At 40.0% G+C, this 15915-nt stretch overlaps 1 protein-coding gene across 1 annotated transcript in view; it reads left to right on the top strand.

Annotated features, from left to right (window-relative positions):
• Positions 1–15915, top strand: part of LOC126412187 (malignant T-cell-amplified sequence 1 homolog) — a 79366-nt gene that overhangs the window by 47864 nt on the left and 15587 nt on the right. The window lies entirely within an intron of this gene.

Raw genomic sequence — 15915 nt, 5'->3', positions numbered from 1 at the left:
GATATTGTGCTTTCAGCTGTTTGTGATTTATTGTATGATTGCAATTTTAGCACTGTTCCAATTGTGGTATTATGCCATTGTCAGGCTTCTATAAACATAATACAATGTAATGAGAACAACATAAAGTGGGTTTAATAGTATGTACAACCAATTTTGTAGTATGTTGATATTCGTATATGAACAAGATTTTGATTAATAGCTTTACATTAAGCAGAAATAACAATGTAATATGAACATCAAAGAAAAATTTGTCAGTAGTACTATAGTCTGAAAAAAATTAATTGAAATGATAGTTGACACTTCACGCATTGGAGCTGGTTTCCTCCAACAGCAATTATTGGTCAGTTCACTTCCAGTTCCTTGTCTGGCTTTCTTCCTTGATGTGTTTGGAAGCCTGATCCTGGGTCTGGCCTTCTGAAATTTTTTGTTTCCAAATCTAATCAAAATACTTTAATTACTATTTTTATTCATTTAATTGGTTTAAATATTTTTGTTTCTTTCATTGCTTATACTTTTTGCCTATCATTTTCACCATTGTATTGACTTTTTACTTTGCTGTTATTTTTCTTGTCGTCATTCTTTTTTTCGTTTAGAATCTATCTGTGTCATCCATAATCAGCAACCAGGTGCCAACCAGGAGTGCTCATCGGTTGGTAATGCTGCAGCTTGTGTAGCAAGTTCAAGGATAGTATTAGGTAACCAATGACAGCAAGAAATTAAAGTTTGCTTTTACCACGGAGACAAAAATTTTTACGCCTTGAGTTTTCTTGTAGAGGTTTGCTTCAATTGCTGTGAACAAAGCAATTGTGATTGTAGTTCTGCTGCAGATTGCTGACAGCCATTTCGTGGATACATTGCACACCACAAGGTTGTGGTTAAGACGAGTTTAAATTCAGGGCTGCAAAGTGCGTCATTTGCCGTATTTCAGTCATTGGCCACCTAAAAATGGGTTGCCGACAGAGCATCTTGCATTTCCGTTATACGGTGCGCCAGCCACTTCCAACAGTACTTCGTGTTATACATTAACAGCATTATTTTGTGATGTGACAATTTTGTTTCTGTGTCACTAATGATTGAGCAGTTGCCAGCAGCCAATGTAGCAACATTGAAGGAGCAAGAGATAGACATCAACTGTCAAGTAGTTTTAATCAGACTATAGTCAGTATTCCATTTCATGTACTGCAGTTTTGAGTAGATTATATATAGCACTACAGATTGACTCATCTGAAAGCGTGCACTCATAATACATTAGAGTAAATGTCTAAAACAACTGAGAAAATTTTTATTTCCGAGGACTGTTTGTTCATTGAGTGTGTAACGTGGTTGTTCTTCGAAGGTGCTATAAAGTTCAATTTCTTGTAGAATGCTTAGTAATCTGCCTTTCACTACCCTCTGTATTACCGTCAAATATTCCTTGGTTTTATGATTGTAGTTTCGTAGATGTGCACTAAATGAAGATTTACAGCTCTTTATTAGGTTTGTGTGCTCTCTCATTCTGGTGGAGAAACGTCAGCCTGTTTGACCAACATTAGATTTAATAAATCCCTCACTGTGTAAATGGTTCTGTTTTGTGAGTGGTGTGTCAGACTATTCTCCCAATATCACACTCCAGCCATATGTTTACATATTGTATCTCCGTTCTGTTTCATAATCGACCACTAAATAACATCAGTAGCTAACTCCAAGCTTATATCTAGAGGTAGCTCATTTATCCCGCAATGTGACATTTTCCGACAGTTTACCGCAACAAATCATACTAAAAGATGCATTTTGGAGAGAGATTTAATGAGGAGTATATTAGAATTATTGCCTGCTTTGCCTTTGATGGTTTCATTTCTGTACTTCAGATGTTTAATGTTTTGTGCATCCACACCATGGCGTTTGAGTTTGCATAACAAAACAGTGATGTTTCCATGGTGTCATGGATATTGTGCTGTGATCATCTGACATATGCAACTGCCTTGTTAATTTACATGTACCACATTTATCATATGTATACTTGTGTGTTATGTAAATACAGATTTAAGTGATACAGGACATTAAAGATGTGCCCAAAACATGTCATTTGTAGTATGGTTTCACATGCTGAAGTGTCAGAAAATTATTAATGCACTTTTGATTCCCTTAATTCATTTGTTTATAGATGATGAAATCAGCTCCTCTCCGCTTATAGACCGCAAAATGGTGTATGGCCATTTTATAGAAATTTGGCTGATTCAGTAGTTTTTTTGAGAACACATCTTAAGCATATAAAGATTGTCCTCATTCGTTGTATTACTTATGAATGTTTTCACTCACTTTAATGTAGAAAAGCAGCGATCTGCATGTCCTGTCATGATTGGGAAGATTAATAGTATCTGCAGAAGTTTGACACTTCCAGGAAAAGCTTTTCCCGTATTATTTGCATAAAGTAAGTTCAGCAAGGTTAAAGCACCTGACACTTTCATAAAATCCTTTCCACTGTACAACACATTCAGTTCATGATGTAAGTGTGAAGACTCTGGTTTAATCAGATTGATAACTGCTTTCAGTTCTTTCTGTAGGAAACAACTTTAAGTTTAAAAAATGATGACTGTTCAAACAGTGGTGCAGTTGACAAGTTATCATTAAAATTTAGTCTCTCACTGATCTGAGTTGCGATGTGGTAACAGATGTCTCGTGCATGCACCTCTCTTGATTCAGTGAAATGCCCCAATTTTGCAGTCAGTTCTGTCTGTTCTCAGTGATTGTTAATTTACGATGAGGCCCTAACATTCTGGAGAGAAGCTGCAAAGTGAGATATGTATTAAACAGTTTTCACTGCATCGTTATTCCTTTGGAGTAGTCTACTGAACAGAGTGCCACAGTGAGGCATGACTTTATCAGAAAATGTATCCAGAAGAGGAGATCTGCATCTTCAGGAAAGACTTCAGTCCCATAACGTTGTGTATCATCCTGTGATCATTAGTATCACCATAATTTTTTTTCCATACACACAACAATTTCCTTTTGGCATTTGCTTTTAGTGGTTACATTCCATGATTTGAAATTCCATGTGATTGAATGAGGAATAGGTTTCTTCACACTCTCGTCAAGAATGGCTGTGCGTTTAGGAGACTCTGGGAAAAAGGTAAAAATTCCTTCCACATTGCTGAAGAATATCTGTACCTGCTTGTTGCATAACACACAACATTCAGTAATTAAATTTATTTAATATGGATAACTGTGAATAAAGCGAGTATTTTCATAATTTCTTTAATTCTGATTTGAACTTCACTTTTGTGGCCACTTATAACAGGAGCACCGTCATAACACCGAGCTATCAGTTTTTGAGGTGTTTCATTTACATTCATTTTCTCTAGCTGACTGAGAACAGCTGCATAGTTCAAACATTGTGACCAGTTGTGACAAATTTGCACAGACAGTTGTTTTGTCGATCTGAGTGCATAGAAATTTTTCTTCGACAATTCTCTCCTGATGAGATTAAGGCGTAACTCATTCCAGCAGTTCATTTTGAATTGTTTTTGACAGGCCTAAGGAAACCCCATTTTCTGATTTTTCAATGTGCTGCCTAAACGCACTGTTCCGTTCTGAAATCTGGCTAACTAATCTCGAAAAACTCCAGAGTTTGTAGAGAATTTCCTGTTTTGTCATGGCCCCTTAAGGCTAGCTCAAATTTGCCACAGAATTTAATGCAGTTATCTGTTCAATCAATATATAACAGTTTTTTGATATATTTTTATTATAAGTCTTTACATTAAGGTGTTAAGCATTATCTGTTTGGCACATAATGGCAGCTTTCCCATTGAAAATTGAATAAAACCATTTAAATATTTTTCTCTGGAATTGTGTTTTTTTTCACCTTTGTGTGAACATTTTTTAAGTTTGTAAAGCTATTTTCAGTCCAAGCACTCTGACTAATACGTGTCACAAGATAGGTGAAACAGAAAAAAATGTGTTTTTCACTTCACAACCACTCAGCAGCATTGTACAGTGCTGTGTTAAAACTGCATGTATACCCTTGCTCGGATTTCCTCTGTTTTTGTTCATAACTAATGCTGAGATTGGGTCTGGGTGCTCAAAGTTCCTTCGTTTTCATCCTAACCATATGTTCCAAATTTTTACTTGATAAATTGCACATTGAATTCACATTGTGTTGTTTTTGAACTCTTGGTATGTTGAAGTTATTCCCTAAAAAGTAAAATTCGCTAAACTCGTGCACAATACACTCACAAAAAGGAGCTTACTAATAAGGCACATAATCTGAAAACACAGTCAGCAAGCAAGGAAAATAAAGTAGCAAGATACATTTTGTGAAACTCACTAGGTGGTGATACTCATATAACCATACTCAGGTGCACTCTGACGAGACATTTGTGAACTTATTCCAATAATGGATGGAATAGGCAATTGCAGAAACAAAAACTGTCAGAACAATAATACTAAAAATTGTTTCGCACAGTTCCAGTGTTGTTTCACAATTGCAAGCCCATACCTATTCCTTTCTTATAGCTTCATCTAAAAGAGTGATAATTTGTATTGTTATAGATCCAAGTAAGCAGCAGTAATGTAAAATAAACAGCGAGCTAGGTGAGCAAAAATTACTTTCTGTGGAAGAAAATTACCCATATTAAGGGCTAGTAACACAATCCTATAATGAGGCAGTTGTCTACGAGATAATTAGTAATTGAATAAGCAGTTGGCTTGCTGTTTAGTGCTATGAGTGGGTTATTACTATGGGGTAACATCTGTCTGTTGTAAGGGAATGATATGATAGTTTATTTCATTATTGCTTAACTAAGCAGTGCTTCAGCTCATGTTATTTAAGTTTGTCTTATTGCTGTTTATTTAAACCAAGATTAAACAGTCATTTTGCTCATTCACGTCTAATCTGGTAACATAAAGACGCTATTCTTTACCTGTGTACAAAGTATGCCACACGCACACTCGTGTTATGAAAAAACAGTGCACCTGAGGGTTAATGGCACATCAAAGCATAACAGAGGTATAAAGAGATAGGGAAAATGTTGGGAACTCTGTTTGTGTCCTTTTAACTTAAGGAGTGGGATGTGAAAATTATTTGCAGGTTGGTAGGACTTCCTTTGGCTGAAACGCCAGATCCTTCAGGATGCCCATGAGAGCTATACTCCGAGAAGCCATGCTTCCAGACCTTCTCTACATAGACCTGGGTGGCATTTCAAGGGGGGCCAGTTTTAAGGCTAGCTAACACCTGTTCGAAAAACATCATGCATCAGAAGTCCCAAAAACGTTGACTGCCATAATTTAAATCTGTGTGGGAAATACGGAAAATGCATTCTGATAATATAAATTCTTTAAGTTGGTGAGAAATTTATTTCAATATACACCATGGGGTGACTCCTCAGAACCTTTAACTACGAATCGCGCCTGCGGTGGACAAAATGTATACAAGAAGATTGCATAACAGATGCAACAATATACACTCCTGGAAATTGAAATAAGAACACCGTGAATTCATTGTCCCAGGAAGGGGAAACTTTATTGACACATTCCTGGGGTCAGATACATCACATGATCACACTGACAGAACCACAGGCACATAGACACAGGCAACAGAGCATGCACAGTGTCGGCACTAGTACAGTGTATATCCACCTTTCGCAGCAATGCAGGCTGCTATTCTCCCATGGAGACGATCGTAGAGATGCTGGATGTAGTCTTGTGGAACAGCTTGCCATGCCATTTCCACCTGGTGCCTCAGTTGGACCAGCGTTCGTGCTGGACTTGCAGACCGCGTGAGACGGCGCTTCATCCAGTCCCAAACATGCACAATAGGGGACAGATCTGGAGATCTTGCTGGCCAGGGTAGTTGACTTACACCTTCTAGAGCACGTTGGGTGGCACGGGATACATGCGGACGTGCATTGTCCTGTTGGAACAGCAAGATCCCTTGCCGGTCTAGGAATGGTAGAATGATGGGTTCGATGACGGTTTGGATGTACCGTGCACTATTCAGTGTCCCCTCGACGATCACCAGTGGTGTACGACCAGTGTAGGAGATCGCTCCCCACACCATGATGCCGGGTGTTGGCTCTGTGTGCCTCGGTCGTATGCAGTCCTGATTGTGGCGCTCACCTGCACGGCGCCAAACACGCATACGACCATCATTGGCACCAAGGCAGAAGCGACTCTCATCGCTGAAGACGACACGTCTCCATTCGTCCCTCCATTCACGCCTGTCGCGACACCACTGGAGGCGGGCTGCACGATGTTGGGGCGTGAGCGAAGACGGCCTAACGGTGGGCGGGATCGTAGCCCAGCTTCATGGAGACGGTTGCGAATGGTCCTCGCCGATACCCCAGGAGCAACAGTGTCCCTAATTTGCTGGGAAGTGGCGGTGCGGTCCCCTACGGCACTGCGTAGGATCCTACGGTCTTGGCGTGCATCCGTCCGTCGCTGCGGTCCGGTCCCAGGTCGACGGGCACGTGCACCTTCCGCCGACCACTGGCGACAACATCGATGTACTGTGGAGACCTCACGCGCCACGTGTTGAGCAATTCGGCACTACGTCCACCCGGCCTCCCGCATGCCCACTATACGCCCTCGCTCAAAGTCCGTCAACTGCACATACGGTTCACGTCCACGCTGTCGCGGCATGCTACCAGTGTTAAAGACTGCGATGGAGCTCCGTATGCCACGGCAAACTGGCTGACACTGACGGCGGCGGTGCACAAATGCTGCGCAGCTAGCGCCATTCGACGGCCAACACCGCGGTTCCTGGTGTGTCCGCTGTGCCGTGCGTGTGATCATTGCTTGTACAGCCCTCTCGCAGTGTCCGGAGCAAGTATGGTGGGTCTGACACACCGGTGTCAATGTGTTCTTTTTTCCATTTCCAGGAGTGTAGATAGTGAATAACATTAACAGTATAAACAGAAACAGAAAAAAGAAATATATTACTTTACATTATTATGGTACCATATTGGACAGAATACATGATAATTTTTGTAAAACTAATGTAGAAATTGGATTCTGCACAAACGACAAAGTAGGGAGAATAGTTTGACACACCACCGACAAAACAAAACCATCTACATCCTCATGGATTTATAAAATCAAATGTGAAAATTTCTATGTTGGGTGAACAGGTAGATGTTTCTCCACCAGATTTAGAGGGCACACTAACATAAGTGAGAATTGTAAATCTTCTTTTAGTGCACATGTACGAAACTACGGTCATAAAACCAGCAGCTTGAGGAATCTTTAAAGGTACTACATAGGGCAGAGAAAGGCAGATTATTGGATGCTCTAGAAAAAATTGAATTTTATAGCGCATTGGAAGAACAACCACGGTACATGTTCAATCAACAAACAGACCTCAGAAATAAAAATTTTCTCAGTTGTTTTAGACATATACCCGAACGTATTATATTGCACCTTTGCAGATGTGTCAGTTTGACATGATATTTACAGGTCACTTAAAATTTCAATATGTGAAATGGAACATTGACTAATTTTGCTCACTAGTTGTTCTTTGATGTGCATGTTGCATTTTTATCTGTACTTAATGTAAACCTGCATGTCAAAATCTTGTAAGTATATGAATGTCAAAGAACTACAAAACTGGTTGCACAAACTGTTAATCCCATTTTTCATTGTTCTCATTACATTGTGTTATGTTCATAGGGGGCTGAAAAAGGCGTAATGCCAAAATTGCAATTGTAAAATAAAACACTAACAGCTGAAAGCAAGATGACACCATTTTAAATATGCATATGACAAGAAATTAATTATCATTGTTGTGGTGGTGTCAAAGTTTTGAAGAGAAGAGATAATTACAGCAAAAAAATTATGAATGTAGGCCGTCAAATGAATTATTTTGCACCATGGGTTTTTGAATGTGTCTTGCAACATTACACATTATTACAAGGGCCACCAATTTAAGTTTTATGAAACCAAAGAAAGATGTTTTTTACAAATTATTGTATTGTTTCTCAGAACTTTTGCATATATGTTTTTTACAAATTATTGTATTGTTTCTCAGAACTTTTGCATATATTTGGACCAATACTACAGACATTTCTTCCATTCTGATGTTGGTCCCTCAAGACAGTAGTTCACTGTTCACACATCTTTTGTTTGAGAGGCAAAGAGAGAAAGTTGTTGAGAATGTATCTGATGCATATAGGCAATCAGCCATTAATTCAATATTTTTCTCCATCAAATAATTGATTGTTTTATATGCCGTCTTACAGTTGACATTGTCACGTTAAAAATGTTGCGCAGTTTTGAATGTTTTTCCCGATCATTGACTGCTTGCTCACGAACAGATTGCTTGTGAACTACTTAGCAACGTTAACTATTCTTAGATCCTCTAAAACGAATGGCTGTTACATCTCCAATGCAACTAAAGAAACAGGTGAATTTTTTTTTCATGGAAGAGCTTAGTGAATCATCCTCTTTTATTGGTTTCAGCTAATCTTGGAACACCAAAACAGTTGTTTGTTGCTCTGTTTCTGGCTTGTATGAATTTGTCAAAGTTTTCTTTTGTTGTGTACGGATTTTACATTTCTTCAGTGAAATATTTTTGAGGATTACTTGATACTGATAGAATCCAACCTGTTTTTGAGCTTTGCTGAAATTGTCTTCAGTCATGTTGCACACAGCATTTGTTTTTGTTGTGGTCTTCAGTCCTGAGACTGGTTTGATGCAGCTCTCCATGCTACTCTATCCTGTGCAAGCTGCTTCATCTCCCAGTACGTACTGCAGCCTACACCCTTCTGAATCTGCTTAGTGTATTCATCTCTTGGTCTCCCTCTACGATTTTTACCCTCCATGCTGCCCTCCAGTACTAAATTGATGATCCCTTGATGCCTGAGAACATTTCGTAGCAACTGATCCCTTCTTCTAGTCAAGTTGTGCCACAAACTCCTCTCCTCCCCAATTGTATTCAATACCTCCTCATTAGTTATGTGATCTACTCATCTATCTTTAGCATTCTTCTGTAGCACCACATTTCGAAAGCTTCTATTCTCTTCTTGTCCAAACTATTTATCGTCCATGTTTCACTTCCATACATGGCTACACTCCATACAAATTACTTTCAGATACGACTTCCTGACACTTAAATCTATACTCGATGTCAACAAATTTCTCTTCTTCAGAAACGCTTTCCTTGCCATTGCCAGTCTACATTTTATATCCTCTCTACTTCGACCATCATCAGTTATTTTGCTCCCCAAATAGCAAAACTCCTTTACTACTTTAAGTGTCTCATTTCCTAATCTAATTCCCTCAGCATCACCTGACTTAATTCGACTACATTCCGTTATACTCATTTTGCTTCTGTTGATGTTCATCTTATACCCTCCTTTCAAGATACTGTCCATTCCATTCAACTGCTCTTCCAAGTCCTTTGCTGTCTCTGGCAGAATTACAATGCCATCGGCGAACCATAAAGTTTTTATTTCTTCTCCATGGATTTTAATACCCATTCCAAATTTTTCTTTTGTTTCCTTTATTGCTTGCTCAATATACAGGTTGAATAACATCGGGGATAGGCTACATCCCTGTCTCACTCCCTTCTCCTTTCATGCCCCTCAACCCTTATAACTGCCATCTGGTTTCTGTACAAATTGTAAATAGCCTGTATTTTACTCCCTGTATTTTACCCCTGCCACCTTCAGACTTTGAAAGAGAGTATTCCAGTCAACATTGTCAAAAGCTTACATAGCATTTATAATTGCTGAAATAGCAATTGACTTTGGTTGACCTGGACAAAACTCATCACTAGTGGAAGCAGGACTGCAACAAAATTCTGTAAACCCATTATAAACAGATTTTTTGAAAATGACAGATCACAAAAAGTTGAACAAATGGATTTAACCAATGACTGTCTTTTATCACCCTGTCCCTAATACTTGGATATGTGCTGTGACACTATTCCACCGGCATACTACACTTCAAGTATTCTGCCAACAGCATCTGCATGGGCCAGCCACCAGAGGCTGCCTACAGTGGGCCACGTAACTTGTGCACATGGCACAGCATCTGTCATGTCATCTAGTCGAGCCCTCCTCTTTATAAGTGTAGGCAGCAGGCTCTCCCTCTCATATTGTGCTCATGCTTATTGTCAGTAACTGCTTGTATCAGTACGTGGATTAGTTCTGTGTTTGTCTCTCATGTTCTCAACTGTTGTTCGCTTGTATGTGGAAGAAGAATAGACTTTGGCTCATTGGGGCTGTGCTGTTGTTTGTGTCTTACACTACCACACAATTGGCGAAAAGTGTGGTATTTACTTCCATGTGCTCAGTCTATTTGGTCGTTCCTTCTGTACTTCTTTCCATGGAGGCAGTGTGCCAATCTCTCCTCGAACTCGTTGGCCACATTCCACTCTGTCAACATGCCTGCCGCCCTTTACCCCTTATGACAACACATCTTAAGACTGGGAGGCTAATGAGAAGTGGCTTCAACAACACTTCTTCACCTTAGTGTCAATAATGTAAACACTTGTAAGACTTTGTTCCTTTTATGGATTTCTTCTTGGAATTACCAGTTATTGTGCCATTTAGCCCCACTCCAGAAATCTGTGTCGAATTGTTCTAGAAAATGTATAAGTTGTCAGATTACCATCATAAATTTGTGCATTCATTGCAGTGTATGTAGAGTTCTATCGTGGTCATACACAGGCCTTCCAGTCATACAGGGCTTGGGTAGCCAAACTTCATTGTCTGCATGCAAATGTCAGTTTGTTACCAATGCTCATCATGGTTCTGCTGTCCGTGATGTCATCATTCGGTTGGCTTCTCACAAGGATGTGCATCAGTATGTGCTACAATGCAAGAATCCATCTTTGCCAGAAGTGTTAAATATTACTCTCTTTCGGGGGTATCTCGTGTTGCTGGTGATCAGATTGAGGCCTGGTGTGACATTGTTGCAGTGACTCCTGTTTCTGGTCTTTGGAAGTCCGTCAGTTCTCAACAGGGAGCCGTAAAAACATGGCCTCTGCACCACACTGGAGAGTGACTTGTCAATCACAGCACTTCCATCTTGGGAATAATGTTCCGTGCAACACGACAGGGGTGCGTGCTCTAAGCGCTGGGCGACTTGAAGCAACTATAGGACTAAAAGACATATCATTGTGTTTTGTTCCAACCCCCAATGCGAATGTGGACATGGATGTTAATTGTGTCTCTCCAGTGCTTATGAATCATAACAAACTGGTTATGGAAGTGGGAGTGATGAACAAAGTGTTCAGACTGCAGGTGGACATGAGTGCAGCAGTGACTTTACTGAACTCAACCAATTTCATGGATATAGGATCTCTGGAATTGTCTTCGGTTACTTGATGTTCCGTGGGTTACAACAAGCAGTGTATTCCAATTTTGGGGCAATTTACAACTTCCCCCAGGCGTAAATCTGTGTTTCCTTGACTTTTTTTTGTAGTGGATAACACTGTCACCAATAATTTGCTTGGTTTGGATGCTTTCAGTGCTTTTGGTTTTTCCATTTTGGATATGGTGCACCTCGTGTCTGAGCAGGTCCTTAACCAGGAATTCTTCTGTGTTGTCGTTTCTTTTCTCAGATGAAATAGGTTGTGTCACAAATTTTGCAGCCCACATTACCCTGAAACCTGTGGTGCTTTTTCTGTGCACACCTTATTTCGGTGGCTTTGCACGGTCAAGTGAAATCAGAAATGGACAGGTTGAGGTCGTTGTGGGTCATACAGCTTACTATGTAGGGTGAGTCGTCTACCTCTGCTGCCCCCCCACCCCCACCCCCCTTCTTCGTGGATGTTAAAATCTATCTGGTTAGCTTCACTTCTGCGGCAACTTTAAAGTTTCAGTAAATTCTCAATCTATCATTTGCCCGTCCAGATGAGTTATTGGCTAAATTCACTGTGGCCAGTTTTCTCCAAAATTTATTTATCTGAAGCCCATTTACAGATTCCATTGAATGAGGATTTTAAATGACTCTTTGTGATTTATGTGCACTTCTGGTTGTACTAATATTATCACCTTGCATTTGGTCTGACCAGTGCCCCGGCTAAATTCCCCCCCCCCCCCCCCTCCCCCGCCCCTCCTCCCTCCCTCGCCCCCGATGACACTGCTTCCGATGGGCATGACGTCACAGACGTCACACCAGTTTCATTTGGTTCATTTGAGTAGTTGTCAGCAGGCTTATGCGCATACACAGTTGAGTCGCGTATGTGATGTGCAGTACCTTCTCCTGCTTCTAGCTACTTGAAGTGTGGCTGTTACCTGTATCCAAGGTAACTAGACAGGAGCCATATAAGCAATAGCAACAAGCAGCCAGATGCTACCCGGAAACATTTTTCTAGCATGCCCAAGCTACCAGATTTGCACTTGCGCAGAGCAGTCCGAGTTGTAGTGGTGAGTGGTAGTCTCCACGTGAACCGTGTTTACATTTTGTGATTTTGCTGTTTCCTCTTGGTTTATAGCTCTCAACTCAAATGAAAACAAAATGGATTTCTGTGGCCAGGAGCTATGAAGCGAATTAAAATACATTCACATTCTCAAGGAAGGCTAAAATATGGTATTAGTTTCAGTTTTCTGATTTTTATTTCATTTCCAGGTTTTTGGCAGTTGGGCATTAATTGCCTTGCAGAACACTGAAATTATTTTCGTCGATTTGATACAAAACTTTGGCTTTAATTAATCTTTTCCACAGAGACAGTCAATTTATTTGAAACACTATTGAATAGTGTCAGATGTTTGAGGAATTTCAAGTGCATGTTGTTATCGTTTGGAACGTGTGGCATTATGCCATAATAAAGAACTACACATGTGGTAATACATTGGTACTCCAAGAAAATTTGTATCCTGAAAACCACTCTGAAAAGTTTAATATCAGCTTGTGGCCTATGTCTTCGTGAATCTGGATATATGAAAAAAGCTCTTTAAGTTGAATTATGCATTTTATTAGGGTTTACGAAATTCCGATGCTCTTGAAGTATCCTCTGATGTCCTGTTTCGTCTGTGACATAATTTAAGGTCTCCTAATGCTATGTATGTACGAAAATACAGTGTACCTACATCATCATAGCTGCGGAGGCACAGTAATGCTGTTTTGTGGCGCTCTCTGACAACTGCTGAATCGTGGGAAAATATTGCAATCGGTTTTTTGAAAAGAGTTACTTTCAAAGTACATTTCATTTTACGCAATATGAGTTATGTTACGTGTGCGAACATGCTTTGAATTTCTTAAATCACAGAGCATTTGATTCTCATTTAAAGCTTAACTCTTTGAGGGCCAGCCACTTAGAAGAATTTCGAACCCAGAAGATCATTTACGAGGTGCATTCAAGTTCTAAGGCCTCCGATTTTCTTCTCCGGACTGGAAAGAGATAGAAACATGCGCATTGTTTTAAAATGAGGTCGCGTTAATTGTCAATACGTCCCAGAGATGGCAGCACCGTACGGCAGATGGAATTTTACCGCCAGCGGCGAGAATGAGAACTGTTTTAAAGACTTAAAATGGCGACATTTTCCTTACTTGAACAGTGTGCAGTCATTCGTTTTCTGAATCTGCGTGGTGTGAAACCAATTGAAATTCATCGACAGTTGAAGGAGACATGTGGTGATGGAGTTATGGATGTGTCGAAAGTGCGTTCGTGGGTGCGACAGTTTAATGAAGGCAGAACATCGTGTGACAACAAACCGAAACAACCTCGGGCTCGCACAAGCCGGTCTGACGACATGATCGAGAAAGTGGAGAGAATTGTTTTGGGGGATCGCCGAATGACTGTTGAACAGATCACCTCCAGAGTTGGCATTTCTGTGGGTTCTGTGCACACAATCCTGCATGATGACCTGAAATGCGAAAAGTGTCATCCAGGTGGGTGCCACGAATGCTGACGGATGACCACATGGCTGCCCTTGTGGCATGTTTCCAAGTAATGTTGGCGCACAACGACAGCATGAATGGGACTTTCTTTTCGTCGGTTGTGACAATGGATGAGACGTGGATGCCATTTTCCAATCCAGAAACAAAGCGCCAGTCAGCTCAATGGAAGCACACAGATTCAACGCCACCAAAAAAATTTCGGGTAACCACCAGTGCTGAAAAAATGATGGTGTCCATGTTCTGGGAGAGCGAGGGCGTAATCCTTACCCATTGCGTTCCAAAGGGCACTACGGTAACAGGTGCATCCTACGAAAATGTTTTGAAGAACAAATTCCTTCCTGCACTGCAACAAAACTGTCCAGGAAGGGCTGCGCGTGTGCTGTTTCACCAAGACAACGCACCCACACATCGTACATCATTACTTAAAATTTTACTAGCACATTTGTGCGATGTATCAAAGTGCAACACATGCACAAAAGACAAATATTGTATGTGAAAGCTTAGTTTTTCTTGTAGCTACACTATGTACATTAATTTATATCATTAACTTTTCCTATTGTATGTTCCGAATCACATCATTTATTTGGGACACACATTCTGAAAGACGAAAACCGAATTTCGGAAATGGTTTTCTGCTGTTATGTTTACTTGTTGAGGTCTGAAGCGGATTTGCTAGCCTAGTTAACTACGGGGCCTGGAAAACAGCAGATGTAGTTTATAATTTAGTCAGCACAACACTATTTCTCTTCAACTAGACAAGGTATAAACAGCTTCATTCTAAAATTTCTACTTATCCTTCACTGTACAAAAGCCACTCCGTCAATATTAGCCAAATTTTTTAAAAACGAGATGAAACCTGACAGCCCAAGCACATTTCGGTACTGGCTGAATTTACATGGGAGCGAAAATTGATTGTGGAATTGGAAAACCGGCAGCCAGGAGGGGATTTCCAGAATCGATTTTGAAGTGTTCACATGACCACCCAGAAGCGATAGTAGGAGACCAGTTTACGAAATTTTGAGTGCCCCATCTAAACGCAATGAATATCTGCTACCATCGGCTGGTGAGATCACGTATCATGAGCTATGATTGGCTTACAAAAGCGCATTGCGATCTCGATTTAAATGCTTTGGAAACTAATGTTCTGTGTTTGGTGAAATTCGAGTATATACGTTCGTAATACGAAAATATGCAGCATACATGTTGCTGCAAATCAAATATCTTTCGAAAACAAATTCTTTTGTGGGGTTCATTTTCTAAAGGGGTGGGAGGTTCTACACAAGGGTATAAAACCTTGAGCATTCAAAGCATTGATAAGCTTTCTGATTCTGAGGAAAAGTATACTCTCACTTAACACACAAAAAGTGTATTTTCATCTGGGAGAAAGTGTACTTTTTAACCGGGAAAAATCCAGAAATTCTTTTTCGTTGTCAACGTACATGTTCCATAGATCATTTGAATGGTTCCTTTATCAGAATGATGTGGAACGAATCAGTTTCCAGGATATAACATTCCTTCCTGGATTTTTCCATTGTTTGAGTTTCCAGGATATATTATACATGATTAGTGGATCCCAGTTTTTAGGTAGAAATATATCAGTGGAATAGGAGGAGATGTTAAGGAGAAATGATTTTAAATTAGATGTAAAACTTGCTTTGCTACTATCAGACATTTTATGTTATTCGGCAAATGACCAATAATATTTGTTGCTGCATATTGCATTCCCTTCTAAGACACCGACAACTTTAACAATGGGTAATGAAGGTCATTTTTCCCTCTAGTGTTGTAGGTATGGACATCACTGTTCTTCTCAAATTGTGATGGATTATTTATGATGTATTTCCTTAGTGCGTATATGTATTGTGACGGCACTTTCTCATGTCTACATCAATTGTTGGTATTTTTTCAAACTTCGAGGAGTCCATTTTCAGAGAGCTACTTAATAATTCTTTGGAAATATCATTTAGCAACTCTTCTGTTGTGTTCTCCCTAGTGGGATTTATGGTAACATTATTACTGTTTGCAAAAAGTGGCAGTTTTGCTTGTGGAAGGTAATTCATGTATGTAAGGAATGGGAGTGAACCCAGATTTGAA

The sequence above is a fragment of the Schistocerca serialis genome, chromosome 7, assembly GCF_023864345.2.
Source record: "Schistocerca serialis cubense isolate TAMUIC-IGC-003099 chromosome 7, iqSchSeri2.2, whole genome shotgun sequence".
Taxonomy (NCBI): Eukaryota; Metazoa; Arthropoda; class Insecta; order Orthoptera; family Acrididae; genus Schistocerca; species Schistocerca serialis.
This window is presented reverse-complemented; position numbering and strand designations above follow the sequence as displayed.